We start from the raw sequence: 17,530 nt of genomic DNA, 5'->3' as shown, positions 1-17,530 counted from the left end.
TTCTAAAGTCCTATGTTCTTAATCATAACTCCCTTTAAAAAGGGGGGGGGGGGAATGTCTACATGATAGTATATTAGAAGATTAATGGGAAATCCCATCATGCAAAAGAAAATGTTCCAGTGTAAAGAACACTGGAATAGGAATAACAATATCTGTCTTACAGATAAGAAAATCAAGGCATTTACAGGTGGATTAATGAATTAATTTAAAGGTGCTAATGGTGTCACACAGCCAGCAAGTATCAAAAAGGCAATTCAACCCAGCTACCTGATTCCAGATTCTACTGCAAGGTTTTCCACAGCCAAGTATCTTCCCATGTCTAGACCAGACATCTGAAACAAAAGGATCCCTATTAAGAGTAAGAATAAGAGATAAAATCTTTGCCATCACAAGAACACTACTAATTAACAGTGACTTTGGAAGAATCATTCTACCTACCTAAAGAACTCACTTGTTTCCTATGATCTACAAAGACTTCCGCAGCTTGAAATATTTATAGTATGAACTTTAAAAGGCAGGGGTGGGGTGGGGTGGGGGAATTCCTTCAAAATTCTCCCTCTTCTTTCATGAATTTATCCATATTTATCCAGTGCCCCACTCCTGCCATGTGTTTGGCACTACACTGAGTGCCAAGTATACAATGATGACAAAAGAGAGATAATCCCCTTTTTAGTGGATCACAATCTACTGGGAAAGGAAAAATGAAACAAATAATTACACAACTAATTTCTTATGTTCTAAAATATGCAGAGCCTACACCCAACACAGGGATTCTGAACCTGTTGTCTGAAACACACTTACCCAAATATACACCATAGTTCTTTCCTCATCAAATTCGGGTCACAACTCAAGTATTACCTTCTCAATAAAACTTTCCCTGACCATTCTACATAAAAATGGTACACTCCCCACTCCAACATTCCCTATCACCTTTCCTGATGTACTTACTTTTGTCTAGAATACTTATCATCATTAAACATTTGTTTGTTTAGTATCTGTATCCCCACTGGAATATAAGATCCATAAGATCAATAATTTGTCTCTTTTGTTGACTGGTATCACTCAAAGCCTAGAACAGTGCCTATCAGACACTAAATACTGTTGACTAATGAATAAATGAGTGCAATGAAGGAAAGCCTAAGCATAGTGGCAATGTATAAAAGGAGAAACCATTAATTTCATTAGACTAACATATACAAAATTATTATTGTATTTATGTATGTAAATAATACTATTTATATACATGTCATCATGAAATAATTAAAATACCAATTATAAATGTTATCTATCATTCATGTATGTGGTATTAATTTTGTTTCAGTGTTTCTGTTAATTCCTTTCTTATATTTTAAACATTTAAAGTATACCAATGATTTACTGCTAGATTCGTATTTTTATTCTAGAAAGGAGTCAACATCTAACAAAATGACTTATTCTCCATTCTATAAACCATCTCACCTTAAAAAATGAAGACAAGATGAGATGTACTATTCTACCCGGATTTGATATTATCATACTCATTGAACTGGAACAGGCATCTTATTTTTCAGAAATGAAAAAGTAAAAAAAAAAAAAGAGAGAGAGAGAAAGGAACTTAAATCATCTTCTAAGGTTTACAGTTTGATCTCTTGGCTTCATATTCTGTGTTGAGATTTTATACAATTATGGCACTTATAGCTAAACATCTAGAAAAGAAATTGTCTCAAATTTGGTATATCACAGTCCAAAGAACTATGTGCCCTGACAAAACTCTTGTTTTGAAAAAGAATAATACTTCTTTTATACCTAAGCAATGTTAACCTATCATTTAAACAAGAATGTAATAATCATTTAAAAATCATTTTAAAAAGATAAATAGACCCTAAAACAGTTTTCAAATTCAATCACTTATCATTTGAGGCTTCAATAATTAGAGTCGACATGATCTTCCAGAGGATAAAAAACAGTGAAGTTGCTATAGTATTTCGAATAAAATTTGTTTGTTATGAATAATCTATGTGTACAATGGAATTTTTAATGAGTTCTCTAATGTCCTGATAAAAACACAACTTACTGCAAGAAATTAGAAAGAAAATAGTCATGAAAAAATAATTTCCTATAATCTGCTCTATTATACTTTTAAAACCTAAGAATATTGACCAACAATAACCAGGACTCCCAACATATGTATTCTCTCCCTTAATTAAGAAAATCAGATCTAAAATCTATAAAGAGCTCACCAAACTCCACACCCGAAAAACAAATAACCCAGTGAAGAAATGGGCAGAAAACATGAATAGACACTTCTCTAAAGAAGACATCCAGATGGCCAACAGGCACATGAAAAGATGTTCAGCGTCGCTCCTTATCAGGGAAATACAAATCAAAACCACACTCAGGTATCACCTCACGCCAGTCAGAGTGGCCAAAATGAACAAATCAGGAGACTATAGATGCTGGAGAGGATGTGGAGAAACGGGAACCCTCTTGCACTGTTGGTGGGAATGCAAATTGGTGCAGCCGCTCTGGAAAGCAGTGTGGAGGTTCCTCAGAAAATTAAAAATAGACCTACCCTATGACCCAGCAATAGCACTGCTAGGAATTTATCCAAGGGATACAGGAGTACTGATGCATAGGGGCACTTGTACCCCAATGTTCATAGCAGCACTCTCAACAATAGCCAAATTATGGAAAGAGCCTAAATGTCCATCAACTGATGAATGGATAAAGAAATTGTGGTTTATATACACGATGGAATACTATGTGGCAATGAGAAAAAATGAAATATGGCCCTTTGTAGCAACGTGGATGGAACTGGAGAGTGTAATGCTAAGTGAAATAAGCCATACAGAGAAAGACAGATACCATATGGTTTCACTCTTATGTGGATCCTGAGAAACTTAACAGGAACCCATGGGGGAGGGGAAGGGAAAAAAAAAAAAAGAGGTTAGAGTGGGAGAGAGCCAAAGCATAAGAGACTGTTAAAAACTGAGAACAAACTGAGGGTTGATGGGGGGTGGGAGGGAGGGGAGGGTGGGTGATGGGTATTGAGGAGGGCACCTTTTGGGATGAGCACTGGGTGTTGTATGGAAACCAATTTGTCAATAAATTTCATAAAAAAAAAAAAAAAAAAAAAAAAAGAAAATCAGTAATCCTACTAAGCAAAGAAGAAAGCAAAAAGAAATCTTCAGATAAAAAAATGCAGTTCAATCTAATAATATCTATTAATATCTATATCCTTGGGGCACCTGGGTGGCTCAGTCAGTTAAGCGTCTGACTTCGGCTCAGGTCATGATCTCGCAGTTCATGGGTTTGAGCCCTGTACGGGGCTCTGTGCTGATGGCTCAGAGCCTGGAACCTGCTTCAGATTTTGTCTACCTCTCTCTCTGCCCCTCCACTGCTCGTGGTCTCTCTCTCTCTCAAAAATAAACATTTAAAAAAATTTTTTTTAAATCTACATCCAAACTTAAGTTTTCAAACACACAAAAAAACTAAAGAATGTTTTCAGTTCTCCATCATCTACTTATGTAGGCATCCTCAGTTCCCCATCATCTCCTTATGTAGATATCCTCAAAGTATCTATAAAACAAAATTAAAATTACTATTAAATAGTTTCCTACTATTACATTTAAAAATGTTACTATTCATTTTAAAAATATACCCTCCAGGGGCACCTAGGTGGCTCAGTGGGTTAAGCATCTGACTCTTTTTTTTAATCTTTTTTTTTTTTTTCAACGTTTATTTATTTATTTTTTTTTTTTTGGGACAGAGAGAGACAGAGCATGAACGGGGGAGGGGCAGAGAGAGAGGGAGACACAGAATCGGAAACAGGCTCCAGGCTCTGAGCCATCAGCCCAGAGCCCGATGCGGGGCTCGAACTCCCGGACCGCGAGATCGTGACCTGGCTGAAGTCGGACGCTTAACCGACTGCGCCACCCAGGCGCCCTAAGCATCCGACTCTTGATTTCAGCTCAGGTAATGATCTCATGGTTCGTGAGATAGAACCCCATGTTGTTGGGCTCTATGCCGACAGCACAGAATGTGCTTGGGATTCTTTCTCTCTCCCTCTCTCTCTGTCCCTCCCCCACTCACACTTGCTCACTCTCTCTCTCAAAATAAATATTTTAAAAATTAAAAAAAAATATATATATATATATGTATACACACACACACACACACACACACACACACACACACACACACATCCTGAATGTTAAAGATAAATAGAGTATTTAGTTTGTTTCCCTTTTTTCACTTTTTACATGAACTGTCTATAATACAATGAATGGGACGGGATGCTCCATACTTCTTCACTAAAATACCCCTTACTCCAAAACCTTCTTCACAAAACAGACACTCATTTATTCAAATATTTTTTAAGTGTGTATTATGTTCCACTCCCTGTTCTAGGCAATCTAAGTTCTGTAAATGGAGGGACTGATTCTATTTCAATCATTGCTTTATATCCTATGTTTAGTGGACTGTCTGGTACATAGTAAACTTTCATACATGAATGAATGGATGATCATACTTGTTCATTCATCCTTCACTATTTTTTAAGTTTTAACTTGGAAATTAGTTCCGTTTTCATTTTTTTCACTCTGCAGAGTACTGAGCCTATAAAATGTCCTTATCACTGACAAGTCAGGCTCACTTCTGGGTAGATGGATACAGAGAAAAAAAAATACTACTACAGCATTACCTTTTGGAACCTCTGTTCAGTTGCGTTTAAAATTTTCAAAGTTCCTTTTGAGCTTCAAAACATCATCCATAGGAAATGTGACTCTAACCGGTGGTTGGTCTCTAACATTTCAGTGGGAAAATAGTAGTAACCCTCTCCAAAAGGTCCAGCTGGCACACACAGAAAAACTTTAAAAATCCAATTAAACTGCAAAGTTATGATTTAATTCATAAAAGATTTATATTGCTTTTCCAGGAAAATGTTTTGAGAGAAAGAAAAAGACCATTGAAATACCAAAACAACAAAATCTTATAATCTGATCAAATTTTGGCCTTTAAAATTACTATGCAGTAGATCTGTCGAGAAACCTTATTTAGAGGTGTTACATGCCTATTCTGTTTTCTCTCATTTGGAAAATCCAAGTACTATAGAAATTAAAATTGGAATCACAAATCTGTGAAGAACCTGGAGACATACAGAGTTCATCCTTCTGCCTTTTACTCATTTACACTTAAGCCAGTTTACATACCTAAGAAATGTATCCACAACAAAGAATTACTCATGGTGGGGATGGAGACAGGAGATGTGGTCAGAGTTACCACAAAAATTTTTAAATATTAAAAAATACATAAAAACATATTAGCACACTTAAACAGATACTTGCACACCAATGTTCATAACGGCATTAGTCACAACAACCCAAATATCCACTGATAAATGGATAAACAAAATGTGGCATATCCATAAAATAAAATATTATTTGATCTTAAAAAGAGTGAAATTTTGATACATGGTAAAACACTGATGAACCCTACGGATACTATGTGAAGTGAAAGAAGTCAGTCACATAAGAATGAATATTATAGGATTCAACTCATGTGAATAGTCAAATTCAAATTGACATAAATTGACACAAACTGACATAAAATAGTCAAATTCATAAAGACAAAATAGAACAATGGATATAAGGAATGCAGAACTAATGTCTCATGAGTATAGTAGTTCGGGAGGATGAAAAAGTTCTAGAGACACAGTGGTGATGGCTCTACATCAGTGCAAATGTACTTAATGGCACTGAGTTACATACTTAAAATGGTTAAGTGGTAAATTTTATGTTATATGTATTTTACCACAATAAAAAAAGGTCAAAAATATTATACTACTTTATGACAGACGTGCCCAAATAATACGTTGTAAATGTATAATCACAGAATCCTAATAGTTCTTAACATTAAATTTTAAGAAAAAAAGAAGTTAAAAAATTAACAGCCAGTTTTATATGTACCTGGTTTCTTTAAAAAACAAACACAATACCAACCAAACAAAACAAACCCTTGAAGATACCAAGTTATTTTTATTTCATCAATACCTTTAATGCATGCATTTATTCTAACTTTGCAAGCCCTTTGCCTTATGACAAAATTACTTCAACTTAGCCATAATCAACATATCCATAGGTCTTTAATATTCACACACAAATTCATCTCCACTTTCTCAGCAGAATCTTGCCTGCACTTAAATATTTTTGCAATTCAATTTTGATTCTATTTTCTGATTATTTTTTTCCTTGCAGCTAAAAACTATGCATACAAAACTATTCCCTACTTTCTGTAACATTTTCAGGGTGGTTAACAAACATCTAATAAGAAATATAGCATGTCAAATAAAAACGATAAACTGGTAATTCTTGAAAGTGATTAACACACTCTCTATGCTAAATTATTTCCTAATTTTTGGGAAATGTGTAAGAAAGTAAGTTACAATTTACATTCATCTGAACTTATACAAATCTAAGTCAACTGCTTCAAGATACAAAGCCAATGGTATTTTTGCTGCTAATTATTTATAAAAGTGATTCACATTCAAACAAATCTAACTGAAATTCATGGAACTATATAATATCCTTAAAAATACAAACTCCCTAGTTCAATACGATATATCACACACATATCAATTTCTATTCTATGATTATGTCAAAGAAATAATATTGATTTAACACATGGTTAAATTCAACAACACTGATTTAATTCATAAATCATTTAACATGATTCATTTATGAGACTCGACCTTATTTTACCAACTAAACTTTAATATTGGTTAATTAATTCTTTCTCTGGTAATTAACAAACTAGAAAATTTTCAGTACCAATTAATTTTCCAAGATCTTCTCACAAAACCATTATTGTATACTGAAGTCTTATTAAAAATGACATCACTTAAGATAAAATAATAAAAACAAAGAAGGAGGCATATTCAAGTGTCTGACTTCCTTACTACCCTATTAATATTCCTTCTAGAAGTAGCTATTTCAAGTGAAAATAAATCCTTTGATCCATAATTTCCCTACTTTCCCAATGAATCACATTAAGCAAAAATTAAGTAAACTATTATAGAGTCCTCCCTAAAAAAACACAACCAGAAATTTTTCTTTTTATGTTCTTCTTGGTATATATTCCACATATTGAATGGATTTGGTGTCCAAAAGATTTATCCAGGAAAAGTCACATATTTATTTAAGTTTTTAGCAGTTTAACATTCACATTCAGCTTCAACAAAAACTTCTTAGACTATACTAGGAACTGAATTCCAACCACAACTTTATAAAGTGGGTGTTAATGATTTTATGTTAAAGGAAAATGAGGTTTGGAAAGAGAAGATAATTTGATCCCACAATCAATTACCAGTGAACTCAAGAGATGGAATCCAGATATTACTGATGCCAAAAGGAAGGAGGAAGGGAAATGACACTTGCTACATGTCAAACATGAGCACTTTGCATACATTTCCTCATTTAATTCTTATCATTGCTTTGTAAGGTAGACACTATCTTCATTTTGAAGATAAAGAAACTCAGGTAAGAAGTGATTTGACTTGATCAAGGTTTGTACAGAAAATCAGCAGCTAAGACAGGACAGAAACCCTAGGATTATACACTGATAGATTTTTGTCCTTAAACCACTACTTATGATCCAAGGAGAGAGTTCATTTGATGTGCTGTTTTATTTTTGTTTCAGTTTTGTTGGTTTTTCTACAGAAAAGGGAACGATTTCACCAAATCCATTTTAGTAAGATTTCTAATTCCTTTAGCAAATCATACCTATCCCTGTAAGGTCACTATCATGAGTCTACCAGGCAGACAAATGATAACAATGACACAGCATTTAGCATGCAACTAGATGTCAACCCAATATTATTCCAGCAATTCAACAGGAAAACACTGAATGCCTTTTGTCATTAGAATAGCTTTGCTAAGAATTAGCCCCCTCTTAAACTAGGTGCCAATTCATGAAAACCACTTTGAGCAACAGAGAATGAGAATTAAAATTTAAAGAAAGAAGGTGAAATATTTATCTTCATTCTACCCAATGCCCCTACATTCCACTAATTTAAACCTATGTTCCTGCTCCCCACTAGTATAGCTCTAAAGGACAGCAAGAGCAGTAAGAAAAGGATGAAACATCAACCATTTCAAATATAAAATCAAACTAAAGTCATTTTCATCTCTCCTTGAGGAAGTTCAGCAGTTTATCATGCAAAGTTATCTGTCTTCTCCTAGCCTAGAAAACCTAAAATCAAGTTAGAATATTTTCTTCCTTTACAAATTCTCACTTGTTCTTTATCATGTACTTCTGTTCTTCCTCAAAATCACTCAGAAAGAAAGAAAGAAAGAAAGAAAGAGAGAGAGAGAGAGAGAGAGAGAGAGAGAGAGAGAGAAAGAAAGAAAGAAAGAAAGACAGAAAGAAAGAAAGAAAGAAAGAAAGAAAAAAAAAGAAAAGAAAAGTAAGGAAGTGAGCGAGTCAGACATCTAGAGAGTTCTATTATTCAGGAACAAAGGTCAATAATTATCAAATACTGGCCAGGCCTTGAGGGATTCATATTTCACAGTAATTTTCAAATTTTGCTACATGGAATCGAAGAGTTGTACAAAATATTCCTAGTAGCTTACAAATGAGAAACTACCAGGTAGGCTTCATTTATAAAAGTATATAACTCACATACACTCATTTATTATACCAAACCTGAGGCCAGAAAAATGTGTACCACAATAAAAATGAAGCTATAAAATTCTCACCCTACATTATGGGGCGGGGGGGGCAGAGGGGGGGAGGATGAAGGAGAGGCAGGTGATAATTTGTTGTATTTTTTTAAATGAGTTCCTCATCTTTCTTTTTTCTGATCTTGTTTGCATCAGCAAATCCTACAGGAAACAAATTAAAGTCTAAAATGAACTCTGAAATTTCTGAATAATACCATCCTTATTTTGAGAAAAATGTATATTCTAGTGGTTTTTGGATGAAATAATCTATAGATGTCAATCATATCTGGTTGATTGATGGTGCTGTTGAGTTCAAATATATCCTCACTGATTTTCTGTCTGCTAAGATCTGTCCATTTTTTAATAGAAGAGTGTTGAGATACCCAACTACAATAGTGAACTCATCTATTTCTCTTTGCAATTCTATCAGTTCTTGCCTCACATATTTTGATGGCTTATTGTTAGGTGCATCCACAGTAAGGATTATGTCTTCCTAAAGAATTAAACCCTTTATCATTATATAATGTTCCTGCTTATACTTGAATAGTTTCCTTGCTCTGAAGTCTGCTTTGTCTGAAGTTAATACAGCTGCTCCAGCTACTCCAACCCCATTAGCAACAAATTTTCTACATTTTTGTTAACTGAGAAAGTCTTTATTCTCCTTCACTTTTAAGGACAATTTAGTAGGACAAAGAATTCTAGACTGTTGGGTTTTTCTCTCAACACTTTTAAGTATTTCCCTCCACACTCTTCTTGCTTGCATGGTTTCTGAAGAGAAGTCAGATATGATTTTTACCCTTGCTCCTATATAGATAAGGTGTTTTTCCCCTCTGGCTTCTTTCAAGATTATTTCCTATTTCTTTGATTTTCTGCAATTTGAATATGATATGCCTAGGTGAAGTTTTGGGGACACTTAACCTGCCTGGTATTCTCTGAACTTCCAAGATCTGTGGTTTGGAGTCTGACATTAATTTGGGGAAATACTCCATCATTCTTTCTTCAAATAGTTCCTCTGTTCTTTCTTCTCCTTCCTCTACTTCTGGTATTCCCATTATGTATATATTACATCTTCTGAGACTGTCCCACAGTCTTTGGTTATATTTTAATTTTTTTTTCAGTCTTTTTTCTCTTTGCTTTTAAATCTTAGAAGATTCTACTGACATATCCTCAAGCTCAGAGACTTTTTCCTCAGCCATGTTCCATCTTCTAATAAGCCCATCAAAGGCATTCTTCATTTCTGTTACAGTGGTTTTTTATTTCTAGCATTTCTTTTTCTTTCTTAGAATTTCCATCTTTCTACTTACATTATCCATCCATTCTTGCATGTTGTCTACTTTCTTCATTAGAGCCCTTGGCATATTGGTCGTAATTGTTTTAAATTCCTGGTCCAATAATTCTAATATCCCTGCTATGTTTGAGTCTGAACCTTATGCTTGCTCTGTCTCTGTAAACTGTGCTTTTTGCTTTTTTATCATGCCTTGTAATTTTTTTGTTGTTGTTGGAAGCCAAAAATGATGCACTGCGTAAAAGGAACTGCAGCAAATAGGCATTTAGTAATGTAGTAAGGTTTATGGGTAGAAGTGTTCTACAGTCCTATGATTAGGTCTCAGTCTTTTAGGGAGCCTGTGCTCCTGAGTTATGACCTTCAAAGCACACACACACACACACACACCCCTTAGGTCAAACAAGATGGCTAGAGGAAGCTGGAATTGGATATTTCTCTTCCCCCCACATAGAAAGCTAAAATAGGCTATAATTGGGTATTCCCCTTCCTCCAGTTCAGTTAGGCTCTGATAATACCCTAATAGGTTAGGCTCTGATAAAATACCTTTCCTTTAGAAAAAAAGAATGCCTCAGCACATTTCAAAGTGACTGCCTTCCTCTTCCCCTTTCCCTGTCAGAAGTACCAAGGCATTTTTCTCTAATATTCACTGTGAAGACACGGTAGAGTTCCTGGAAGTAAAACCATGGAAGTGTGGGGCTCCTAGACCTAGGTCCCCTTGGAGTTTATACTTCACACTTGCCCACATTGAGCCTCTGGCAATTCGTTAATTACATTTCAGGTTTTTTCCTACCCGGTACTGGTTCCCTTGGAGGTTTCTGCCCCTGAGTTCTGCTAGGGTAAGTTGTCATTCTCTGTATTTACCTGCTAACTCGGGGACAGCAGCTTGCCTTGTGACCTTAACTCCATGAAAAATCTCAGAAAAGTCAGCTGATTTTTCAGATTGTTCAGTTTTTTACTTATTGTTAGGACAGAGTGATGACTTATACGTCAACCAAAAACCACAAAAAAATCTCATTTTCAATTTTTACCTTCACATTTTCCTAATGGATAAAGTGACATATATAGCATTCTTATGCTATTATGAAGAGAGAAAGAAATAGAGATTTGAATTTGTCTCAATGGCACACAAATTACCTAAAATATGATTGATCATAGGGTTCGCCCTGTAACACCAAAATGCAAATTATTGAGCAATATACTTCATTAACAAAGTTATTTCACCCTTCCTTTCTGAAGCTATGAAAACACATATATAACCAAATAGTATAGAGATCATTTAGAACCTGCATTGTTATTACAAACTAAAATATTTCCTAAATAAAGACCTAAATATTAAATTTCCTTAGGGGCTTTTTAAAAATTTACCAGTAAAGACTGTAATTCACTGGTATTCTTACTAATTTGCAGAAAAATAAAGCCTGCCTCTTAATTCCTAAAATAGAATTATAATGCCCTCCAAACAAACTTAGGTTTTCAGATTCTTCCTCTGGAGGAAAAAAAAAATCAGTAAAATACTAAAATTTTTATGTGAAATTTGACATTTGGATACCAATTCCCAACATTTGCTATTTCTGTGGAATCAACCTTTATCAAAATTAATTTACTCAGGAAATCTTAGTCCACTCTATAGTGTTGTCTGCTATTCTGATAGCAAGAAATACAGCTACTTTTTTTTTTCCAAATAACACTGTAAAACAGCTCATTACTCTTTATATTATTGACTTAAATTTTATTCAACTGAGTTTTAACATACTTAAACAAAGGCATACTGGTTAAATAAGATAAACATATCTAATTCACCTTAAGAAATTTAAAAGCACGTTGCATATAAGCTCCCAAACATAGCAAGAATGTCACAATAGCCAAACCCAAGAGAATATATTAGCAGTACTTTCACTTTACATAAATGTAACTATTTTATTATTATTTTCCACATCTGTGATGCATTAGGTATAACAGACATTTCTGAGCTCTTAATACACTGAACAGATGGTGAACCATTACAAAATTAGGAACAAGTGTAAAATCTTAAAGAATTAATAATAATCTTGCTCTTCAGCCAAAGGAGAACTACAAAGTTGGACAAATAATTTTCCTACAAGGATAATGAGGAATTAGGGTGAAACACACAGGAAATGATTTGGGGATGGTTACAAAAAGCATGGGGAAAAGTGACTATAGTAACAAGTTAAAAAATTATACAAAAGCTCCTAGAAAAAAAGATTAATCAACCCAAAAGGAAGCTGTCAAATGAGAATGAAGATGGATACTTGTGTTGTGAAAGACAGAAGAGAATGCTCTAAAAGTTCCATTCTTAATTTGCTAAATATAAAATGGCTGAGACCCCACATTCCTGAAATCCCAAAACAAAGTCAATATCTAACTAAAACTGAGACTTCATACTTGGCATAATTTTTAGCTAAAGTAATAACCTATAAAAATGGAGTCAATTATGTCAGTTCATAAGAGACAAAGAAATGAAAACATCAAAAGCAAAAAACCAAAATTAAGACTCTCTAGTCATGTCAAGTGGTTTATATATGTAAAAATAAACTATCCAGGTGAAAATAGCTATGTGAAAGAGACAAGAGAGCCTAGCAGAGCACAGAATGTACTCCTGCTCCAAAAAAGTCACATGATTTTTAGAAAGTCACTGATTACCTCCAAAGCTGAAATAGTGTAGTCTCAGTGCAATCTTTTGAGGAATAGTAATACACCATCAATCAATAATATAGTGTTTTCTGGGTGAAGGGATATTACCTAATGAGAAAAGGATTTTCTCACTTTTAAAGACAAAAATTTTATTAACAAAGTTATTCCAGTATTAACTGTGAAAAATGGCTTACCTTCCTTCCACTAGAACACAAGCGTACAAAACCACATGGTATTTCCAAAATGAAGATATTATTGCTTGAATCTGGGTCACTAAAATTATCACTGTTCAAAATGAGACAAAAGAAAGGGGTAACATTAATTATCTACAATTACACATTTTCTTTGTTGTTAACATGAAATATATCTCACATAAAACCTCATAGGCCATTCAAATGAGACACATGACCCTAGGTTTGAAATCTCTAGAGATAGCTCCTTTGAAGACTGGACAAATAGTTTAAACCATTTAAATAATTCCTGATCACCAAATGTGAATAATTTTTTTTCTAACTAAAAAAATTTTTTTATTATTTACTGTTCTCACACCACTTTAATTTTTTTCCCCTAAAAAAGAACATGGAAATTCAGCTACACAAAAAGGCCCACTGTAAAAAAAGAAAAGTGGGGAGGGGGAGATACTCAAACAGCTTCAAGAAAAAAAGCATGTTCCACACCAGATCGTATTTACAGTTCCTCATCTAGAATTCAACTAACATCCAACTGCAGCAATCAGCCAAGCTTGGCAAATTAAAATAACAGTAATTTTGACAGATTATCTTCTATAAATATTCAAATATGGGCGTTTATGTGCATGTAAGGGTCTCTACATGCCAATCAAAATGCTTTGTTTAAGATACTAAAATTGAGCTTTTTTCACCCTTCTTTTCTATAGGAATCCCCTGAACCCTTGACTTTCATTTTAACTCTTTCACCTCAGCTGATAAAGAGGCCAATTATTTCTCTATTCATGGCCTAAATTATTATCCATAGTCTGAATTAAAATTTTAAGTATAATATTCATATCAGACAAAAAGTACCTAGAATCTTAGAAAAACTAAGTCTGTAAAGAAAACAGAAAAGATTCAGGAATGGGGATGAGGTGGGTGCAGAGACAGAATCTTGAAGGATAGCAACTCAATGAACGATTAACTTTTTATTGATGTGACCAGGTATGGCTTAGTAAAGTAAAATTCAAATGTAAAGAGCAATTAACAACTTGATAAATTTGGGCTGTATTCAAAGTTACAGTAAAACAGACTATCATTTATTTGGCTCAAGGCGAGACCCTACGCTTTGATGACAAGTTTAAGTATATGAAAGTACCAAAAGTGGGGAAATGCAATTAGTATGAAATTCAAACCAAATGTAATATTTGATATCCAGAGAGCCCTATTTAATCAAGAATAATGGCTCTAATGAAGGCAAGATATCTGATGCATACATTTGTTAATTGTCCTCCTATCCTATCTCTCATTAGTTAGTTCCCCTTAAACATATACACAATTACTGAAAAGCCTCAGATGTTCCAGGAAACTACAAGTGATAGATACGCCTCTGCATGCAGACGATGCAGTAATACAAAATAATGGACAAAAATTTAACCTATTCAGAAGCCTATGCGTTTCTAGTTCCACCTGGAAAGAAACGGCTATAAATCTATTAAGATTGCTCAAAATATTTCTAGAAAGTTAGTCAAGCTTTTAGGAAACTTTTACTTTATCATCATTCACCATCAAGCACTCAAACCCAGGTCCAACAGTGGATCCAAGCCATACCAGTGGTTTTCAAACCAGGGAAGGGAAAAGTCTGGTCAAGGAAATAGCTTCAGCCTCCTCTAGGAGCTTGTTAGAAATACAGAATCTCAGGCCCCTATCCAGGGACATACTGAATCAGAATCTGCATCTTAACAATTCCCAAATAATTCAAATACATATTAAGATGTGGGAAGTTTTGCAGGAAGAAGAATATTAGAATGAGAGAGAAGGTATAATCTTCTGTTCAAAGTTGGGTTTCTACTGCAGGCTACTGTTTGGCCAATAAGCAACCAATTTTTAACCTCTGGCTTATAGCATCATTATTCCTCCTACAGTTTTTCTATTTTAAAATACAAAAACCCCTCAAGAGCCAAAGAAATTAGTATCTGATTAAATCTCAGGTCCCCAGAAGGGCTGTGACACAGTTATCTTAGAGCAGGTGGTCCCGTCTCATACCCCTGAATTACATTAACTAGACAAGTTAATTTAACAACTCCTTTCATTCCAAATCCTAGACTCTAAGAGTGTGTGAGGTCCCAATAGCTAAGAAAGAGACCAAGAGGCTATCCCATCGTGTAACCAGGAGAGGAGAAAGCTGTATGTGGTTGTTATTTGGCTATCATCTCTCAGCTCCAAATCCACCCTTTAGTACTCAGCATAGTGATACTGAAAACAAAACTCGGGAAAACTTTTCTCTTTTGCCAGCCAGCTTCCTCATGCTGCCACTAAGCGCAGTAGAAGAAACTTGCTTTTTCCGGTCAGCACTGCCCTGGCACAGGCCCTCCACTCCACCGATAGCAGTTGGTGACCACCACCAGTTTTTCCAGCACTCTCAGAAGCAGCAGCAGCAGCCCAGGCAGTACCCCCCTCTAGAGGTTTTGAACCCCAACTCTACTCCAAGCCCTTCTTTGTTCTCCCAGCCTTATTTCTACTTTCTGTAATTGTCTCTGTGTTACTCTAGTATTCCCCTTTTGCTTTTTCAACCCTCCAACTCCTGTATAACCCATTCCCCTATGTTAAATTTCCTTGGCAGAAATATCTAGTGTGTATTACTTCCCTGTCCATATTCTAACTGATACATCATGGCTAGATGGAATAAAATCCAGCATGATCTTCATCACTTTGGAAAAACAATTTTCCAAAAACATGATAGTCCATAAGAAAATATCTACTGCTCTCCCCCAAAATAGGTACAAGATGGGAAATGGATGTAAGAAGTATGGGTGAGAAAAAAAAGATGAGGAAACACAACTTAGGAAAGTAAACATATAATATATAAGTTTTCCACTTTACATAACAAAAATCTCAGAATTTACGAAGTGGAAGGAACTATATTCCTCTGCCTCTGCCATTGTTTAGTTTTATTAAAGCAGTTTTCTACTGAGTTTGAGCTACTATATTTTCAGGAAGCCATTGAGAAATTAGGGATGGTCCAAAAAGTTATAAAAATGATGAAAGCAACAGGCAATAGGATGCATGAGGAGGGATTCAAGGAGTCAAACTTCCTAGTCCAGTCCAGGGAAAAGAAAACTTCACGTATTAGCTGTCTTCTGGTTACAGAATTCTTTAAGCTGTGTTGCATCATCCTTACAGATGCTTAAAATGATAGAAAATAAAGGAAGACATAAAATAGAGCTTCTTAGCTTAATGACTCCCCTTCAGATTACTAAAGTAGCAGCTCTTAATGCTATTTACACATGAGAATGAATTAGAATATTTTTTACAAAAATAATAAAATAGTAATAATGATGATGCCCAGAACACTAATGCCAGAGATCTGATTTAACTGGTCTGAGATAAAGCCTAGGCATATTTAAAAAAAAAACAAAAACAGGGGCACCTGGCTAGCTCAGTCAGTAGAGCCTGTGTCTCTTGATCTCATGCTTGTTACTTCTAGCCCCACGCTGGGTGTAGAGATTACTTAAAAATAAAATCTTAAAAAAAAAAAAAAAAAAAAAAAACACTCAAGTGTTTATAAAGTACTGACAGAAGAACTGAGAACAACTTAATGGAATCTTCCATAACTTTAATACCCAAAGTTTGGTCTAAGTACTTAGCTACATCCAGATTACCAACGGAGCTTATTAAAAAGGCAGCATCTCAGGCCTTACTGAGTAAGAATCTAACAAGATCCCCGAGTAATCTGCACATTAAAGTGAAAAAAACATCATCCTATAACAGTTTGAAAAGGGTTTGAGAGTGTGTGTGTCCAAACTCCAACCTAAAATTAACTAAGTTGATTTTTTTTAAGTTTTAAACAGTTTAAACAGTTTAAGTTTAAACAGTTTAAACAGTTGTTTTTTTTTTTTTTAAGTAATCTCTACACCCACGTGGGGCCCAAACTCATGTCGCATGCTCTACCAACTGATCCAGTCGTATTTTTACTTTGTAAAAGTACTTTGTACTTTTCTAAGTATTTTTACTTTGAAAGTCTATTAGAGTTTACTAATAATATGAATAACTTCTAATAATATGTAATAACTAATATATATTCAGCCTATACAATTTGTAGGTACTGTTCTTTATAAAATGATTTAATCCTCAACATATATCTATAAAGTATATAATTTTATGATCCCTGTTTTACAGATAAGAAAACTGAGGCAAGCCTGAGTTATATAAAGTAAATAGCTTGCCCCAGGTCACACAATTAGTAAGTGGCAAAGATGAGAAATGAACCCAGATAGTCTTGTTTAAGAGCTTAAACTTAACTACAAAATAATACTATGTTTGCCAACACCATCCAAAAACATTCTAAAACCATTCAGGAGAAAAGTATAATTACAGGTAATAAGATTGCTTTAAGAATAAAGGGGAAAAAATCATGTGATTTTCTCTGATGGAAAAAAAAAAAGATCAACAGAGTTGTGATAGTGTATCATTACCTCAACACTGTTATGGGTCTGTGGCCCACTTAATACAGAAAAGAACATGACAGAGAAGACAATAACACAGGAAGTTGCTTATGATGCCAACACAGTCAATATTTTGATAAGTGATAAACATATGAATACTACATATGAGACTGTCTCATGGGAGAAATATTTTTGGTAATAATCACTTTATTATCTACATTTGGGAAATAACTGAAAGCCCATGTTAGGAGATAATACATTCTCCTCAATGCCTCCTTAATTCAC

The 17,530-nt window shown here is 34.5% G+C and overlaps 1 protein-coding gene across 11 annotated transcripts in view; it reads right to left on the bottom strand.

Annotated features, from left to right (window-relative positions):
- The window catches only part of FUT8 (fucosyltransferase 8), a 342,855-nt gene that overhangs the window by 198,472 nt on the left and 126,853 nt on the right, over positions 1-17,530 (bottom strand). For 8 of the 11 annotated variants that reach the window (XM_032593385.1, XM_032593383.1, XM_032593384.1 and 5 more), the window contains one exon: positions 12,828-12,918. The exons of 1 other annotated variant lie outside the window; for it this stretch is intronic. The gene's annotated coding sequence lies outside the window, so the exon portion shown is untranslated. Of the gene's footprint in view, positions 1-267; positions 333-438; positions 456-12,827; positions 12,919-17,530 lie in introns of those variants that run through there. 2 more of the 11 variants (XM_032593381.1, XM_030319342.1) reach the window with 2 other exon arrangements.

This window comes from Lynx canadensis, chromosome B3, assembly GCF_007474595.2.
Source record: "Lynx canadensis isolate LIC74 chromosome B3, mLynCan4.pri.v2, whole genome shotgun sequence".
In the NCBI taxonomy this organism is placed as follows: Eukaryota; Metazoa; Chordata; class Mammalia; order Carnivora; family Felidae; genus Lynx; species Lynx canadensis.
The sequence above is the reverse complement of the archived record's forward strand: the minus strand, read 5'-3'. Positions and strand labels throughout refer to the sequence as shown.